The sequence below is a fragment of the Podarcis pityusensis genome, assembly GCF_964106645.2.
Source record: "Podarcis pityusensis genome assembly, chromosome: 6".
In the NCBI taxonomy this organism is placed as follows: Eukaryota; Metazoa; Chordata; class Lepidosauria; order Squamata; family Lacertidae; genus Podarcis; species Podarcis pityusensis.
This window is the reverse complement of record NC_138030.1, coordinates 88,431,569-88,437,484: the sequence shown is the minus strand read 5'-3', so window position 1 is coordinate 88,437,484 and position 5,916 is coordinate 88,431,569. Positions and strand designations below refer to the sequence as shown.

Sequence of the window (5,916 nt, the reverse complement as noted above, 5' to 3'; positions counted from 1 at the left end):
AATGAAGGGGAAACATTTCTATGCAACTATTTTTGTGGCTGTTCTTTAAAAGCACGGCTATCACCCTGCACATATTTGCTTTGAGATCAGCAGTACTGACTGCAAGAGGACCTAATCTTTGAATGTATAGGTTTAGGCTGTTAAGTTAGCATGACTTCATATAATGAAGGGCATGCAACTATTTTTAACGGTGGAATGAACTCAATAATTATAGTTAAGTTTGGTTGGTCCATTAGAAAAATCCTGAAAGCCAGAGTAGGTTTATAGATACCTTTATTAGGATCAACCAAAATGTCACAAATTTGTGATTAAGCTGGAAGGGGGAACTCTTTCTGGAGTACTGAATCAGGCCCCCCAGCCACCTTAATCTGGCCTTGCTGCTGTCCCCAAGCCTTCAATGATAAGACCATCTACCTGGAAGAGAAAAGACAATTGTTTTTATTATTACACTTTTCCTTCAAGGAGCTCAAGGTCTTTATTTAATTGTCACGAAAATTCTGAGCTAGGGTAGGCTAAGAGACAGCGAGCAACCAAGGTCACTTTTAAGCTTTCATGCATTAGTGAGGTCTTGAACCCTGGTCTCCCTGGTCTGACACTCCAACACAGGAGTCACCACCTTTCTTGGGTCCATGGTCACATTGTGTCAGGTGTGTGTGCAGGAGCCAGGCGCTGTGACCAATAGGACTCTGCAGGACTGGCGCCTTCCTAAGTTTGTTCTGAAGAGGCAAGGCGTGGCCACACAAGTGAGGCCGATTGGTAACTCACAGCACCTGGTGGCAAGAGCCAGGAAGGGATATAAGGTCAGCATTTTCCCTTAGGCTCTTTGCCACAGCAACACGTTCCCTGCCTTGCTGCGTTTGACTCCTTGCTTCTTGGACCGCTGACTTTGTGACTCCTTGCCTCTTGATCCTTGGACCCCTGACTTTGTGACTCCTTGCTTCTTGACCCTCGGACCCTTGACTTTGTGACTCCTTGCTTCTTGACCCTCGGACCCTTGGCTTGTTGACTCCCGGCTCTCTGACCCTCGGACTCTTGGCTTTCTGACTCCTGGCTTCTGGACTCCTGTTCCTACCTCCACCCCGCCATCTTGCCCCCTGGTCCTGACGTCCCCAGCCAGGACTTCGATCGCCCATGAACTGGACTCTGACACATTGCAAATTGGAGAAAGCTGATGTGGAGACTACGCAATTTCATTTCATTAATTTTATTTATTCTATTTCTACATCACTTTTCACTCACGAGTCACAAAGCTGCTTATATACAATAAATAACATGGCGGAACATCACTACTGCACTATAAATGATATAAAACAATTAACAAATCAGTAAAACAACCACCTTCTATAAAAGAAACTAACTAAACAAAAACTACTAACAAAACAAAAAACACATTAAACAGCACAGCCACAAGAAAAGACATGCTATAAAATTCACAAAGCATGTGATCCAAGAAAACCGTGGCAGAATTGAGTGACGCTGTTGATGAAACAATGGAACATAAACTAGACTTTCACTTCAACATCAGTGAGGTAAGTGGTGCATGTACCTTTTTGCCATATTTCAAAATGCTTTTCGCCTTTGGGAGCACGTTTGACTTCCTTCCCCAGAAATCCATGCCGGAATTAAATGACCCTGTGGATGAAACAATGGAACATAAGCAAAGGGACAAAAGGGGTGCCACAAATTATTCTTGCATTGAGACCTGCCCCTTCCTTGCCCAAAGCGCCAAATTCATTCCGTTCCCACAAGAATTCTCCACCAGCATTTGACACCTGTCACCTGTTGAAACAGACATGGTGCCATCCAGCCGTTGGCTCCTGAGCTACACGAAAATCGCATGAATCTATGCCTTCTCCCAGATCAGGGGCTGGAATTTAGAGTTTTGACAGCAGTTCACATAAGATTTTCAAGCTGGGACAGAATGGGGAGAAGGAGAGAAATTGGGCTGTATTGTCATGCTCTATATTCTGTCACTGAATTTATTTACTGCAAGAAGATCAAACCTATCCATTCTTAAGTAAATCAGCCCTGAGTGCTCACTGGAAGGACAGATCCTGAAGCTGAGGCTCCAATACTTTGGCCACCTCATGAGAAGAGAAGACTCCCTGGAAAAGACCCTGATGTTGGGAAAGATTGAGGGCACAAGGAGAAGGGGACGACAGAGGACGAGATGGTTGGATAGTGTTCTCGAAGCTACTAGCATGAGTTTGACCAAACTGCGGGAGGCAGTGGAAGACAGGAGTGCCTGGTGTGCTCTGGTCCATGGGGTCACGAAGAGTCGGACACGACTAAACAACAATAACATGGTTGTCTAATGGTCCCCACCCAATTCTCATCAAGACTTTGGCATATAAGAGGAGATGCAATTTAAACCTTCCCATCGCATCTGTGATCCTGATGAGAATCTCTCCCCCCCCCCCCATATTCACACATTTAGCATTTACTGGGGCAGGGGGAGAGGAATAACCCATTTTCACTAGGCATCAAACATCAATTGAACCATCACAACTTCAAGTGACATAGGTTTTTGTTCCCACAGATTTCATTAAAAAAACCAACCCAACCACCTTTAGTACTAAAAAATAATATATTTAACCCCTGGCAGTGGCATCCACACCTCATTGCTGATCTCACATTGTAGGGAGGGGACAATTTGCCTCTTCTTTGCCCTTCGTCATTTCAGGAGAAATGCGCCGGCCGATATCTCCTCCGAGACAGAATTCAAAGCACTTTGGTAACCTTAGTGTTTAAGGAAATATGTAAGCAATGGCTTTAAGCTTTTAACCTCATTCATAAAATATATGAAGTGTAATATATCTTTGCAATTTAAATGCAAATAATCTTCAAACAAAGCTAATCCCCGGGGGCTTTTGTGCAGAGAATGATCTAGCAATAGGAACTTTAAAAAAAAATCATCTCACCTTAGTTTGATTTCTTTTTCACTATTAACCATTGGTCTACATGGATGTAATCCTTCAGACCAGCACTAAGCGGTTCATTTAAATGCGTTACAATATAAACTTTTCGGGTGAAATGACGAGCGACAAAAGGGTGTGAGTTACTTATTAACCTGTACTGGAAATGGAAGCATCTTTATGCTGCAGCCTGGACTCCCAGAGTTTACGAGTTCATAAAAATGTAATAGTTCTGCCTATAATCCCAGCCATCCAACGCACACTGAAAACGACTGCACAATTAAGCTATTCGTTTCAACTATTAAATGCTGCTGAATGGGATCAATGCTGTTTGCATCGTCTCTGTACTGCGAAGGGTCCTTCAGGAAACAGGGAAAGGCAATCGGTTTGAAGGAAGGTGAGGACAGGTGACCTCACCTAGGCCCGAAGTCACCGCCCACCAAAGCAGGCTCAAAGCTTCTCAAAACTTTTCAAAATCATTTTCTCAGCAGCTAAGCATCAGAAACATTCCGCTCTGCTGTAACCAAGGTAGAGAACAGTCCATTGTTTCTCAGACCTTTCTCATGCCTTCTGGCCTTGCTAAAGAACCACATTGCAACTTACTTTCTGTCCGGGAACCATGCCAGAACAAGAGATTGAAACATATCTGAACACTCTGAAACCCCTTTCCTGCGAAGGGTGCCAAGAGTCCACAATAGTCCCAAGACAGCTTTCTGTTCACGCTCAGAGGAACTCCTGAGGGAGGAGAAAGGGGGAGGGAACTGGAAAGGGGTATATATGCTTGTGCACATGATTGTGAACTCGTGCATGCTTTTTGTGACTTATCACACTTGCTCCTTCTACCAGTTCATGGATGGTAGAAATAAAAAGCCTTTTCTCCGAAACTATTCCTTGAGTGTCTGTTGACTCCCACTTCCCTTTCCCAGGCGCAATATTTTTCCCACCCAAGGGCAAAGCCTCATAAGGCTACAGGTTCTCTGTGGAAGGCGGAAAAGACTGGAATGTTTCTCCTGCTTATTACGATTTCGTGACTTGGTAGACCTACTGCTAAAGAGGGTTTGGATCTTCAGAGCTTCTGATGGTTATCCTGAGTTAATCCCACACAGGTAGCCATGAGTCACATGACATCACCACCAATTTTTCTCTCCACTGTCAGTTAACTGCTCTTCTGTCAATCAATAGAACCTCCAGCCAATCAAAGAGTCTGTTGCCTTGATCTTTTGACAGTTATGCTGTGACATCAACCGGTTTTAAATGTTTGATGTTGGAACGTCTTTTCATTTGTTGGAAGCTGCCCAGAGTGACTGGGATAACCCAGTCAGATGGGCCGCATATTGTTGTTGCTGCTGTTGTCATTATTATTTATACCCCGCCCATGTGACTCGGTTGCCCGAGTGGCTTCCAACATACTGTATTTTTCCGTGTATAAGGCTATATTTTTCCCCACGTAACCCTCTTTTAGGGAGGACATAATTTATGTATGCAACTACGGCTGAACGGACACTATTAGCCCAACATTGGAAAGAATAAGGTGTCTCAGCTAAAGAAGATTGGCAACTTAAATTAATGGAATATGCTGAAATGGCAAAATTGACAATGAAACGAAAAGGAAGAGATGACAACGAGTTTAAGGAAGAATGGAAGATGTTTCTTGCATATATACAGAAGCATTGTACACAGGTTAATACATTAGCAGGGTTTTAGAAATACTTGTAATTTGACTATGAATGGACAATAGGGTATTCAAATGGTTTTCAGATTTAACAATGGACATGCAGTATGTTGATTAATAATGGCACCAAGAAAGGGGGAAGTCAGTTTGTTTTGTTTTGGTATTGTTGTTCTTGTTCTTGTTGTTTTTGGAAAATTAATAAAATGTTATATAAAAAAGGTAAGCGACTTATTATAAGACACAGTCATACCTCGGGTTAAAGTCGCTTCAGGTTGAGCGTTTTCAGGTTACGCTCCATAGTGACCCGGAAGAAACGGAACGCGTTACTTCCGGGTTTCGCTGCTCGCGCATGCGCAGACGCTCAAAATGACGTCACGCGCATGCACAGAAACGGTGAATCGCGACCCACACACGTGCAGATATGCAGACGCAGGTTGCGTTCTGCTCTGGATACAAATGGGGCTCCGATGGGCAAGAGATGTAGGACATGACATAATGTTTGAGGATTGGGAAAGATTGTGGAAGAAAGGGGTTAGGGAATATAATGTCAGGGAAGATAATGAAGCCCATGCTGCAAAAAAGTAATGATGTTCTCTGCGGTATATGACGAAATCCGAGTCTCAGCTTCTTTCTGGCGTGCTCCCTGGATTAGGTTGAAACTGATGACAGAAATTTTAATATCCTTTATGTTTTCAACATTCCCACTGCATTGTATTTATAGGAAAGTACAATACAACACGGTGGGAATGTTGAAAACAAAGAGTTTTAATATTTATATTAAACTCTTACTTTTGGTTTTTCATGGTTTCTACTTTACCATATGAGCCCAGTTTGGATAGGCAACAAATACTGATAAACAGCGAAAGACACTTTTGACAAATGCTTTTTCTGCGCAGCAGGTATCCCTTTCAGAAGATTTTCTTCCTCCTTGTCAGTTACAAATCTGCCTACCCTTGTACAAAGTCACCGAATTTATCCACGCGGTTAATCTTTATTGTGTGTGCAGCTCAAAATCCTGTTATTTTTACGGGATCGGCAGGTCTAATCTTTTGTGCACCCGCTCTTTTTACAGAATGCACTTCAGGAACGCTTTCCTGGTATAAGGTAACTGCATCCTCATTTATAGAGGGAATGTAAAAAAAAGAATAAAAGGGAAAGTGGTCTCCTGGTGTTTCAGCATAGCATGTAGGCTTTCGCAATGCTTTCAACTCCTAATGTGCGGCTCTTTGCACAAAAGTGTTGTTAAAATTAGTTTCTGTTGCAAGAAAACTTGGACAGAAAATTGAATTACTTTAGATTTGTAGAATACTGTGCTGTCTGGATTTTATT

General features: G+C 42.8%; 1 long non-coding RNA gene across 1 annotated transcript; it reads right to left on the bottom strand.

Moving 5' to 3' along the window:
* Positions 1-256: 256 nt before the first annotated feature.
* LOC308480636 lies at positions 257-4,138 on the bottom strand. The gene is made up of 4 exons (XR_013988156.1): positions 3,961-4,138; positions 2,618-2,739; positions 1,547-1,632; positions 257-414 (listed from the first exon to the last, which is right to left on the bottom strand). It is a non-coding gene; the product is annotated as an uncharacterized lncRNA (long non-coding RNA).
* Positions 4,139-5,916: the final 1,778 nt, after the last annotated feature.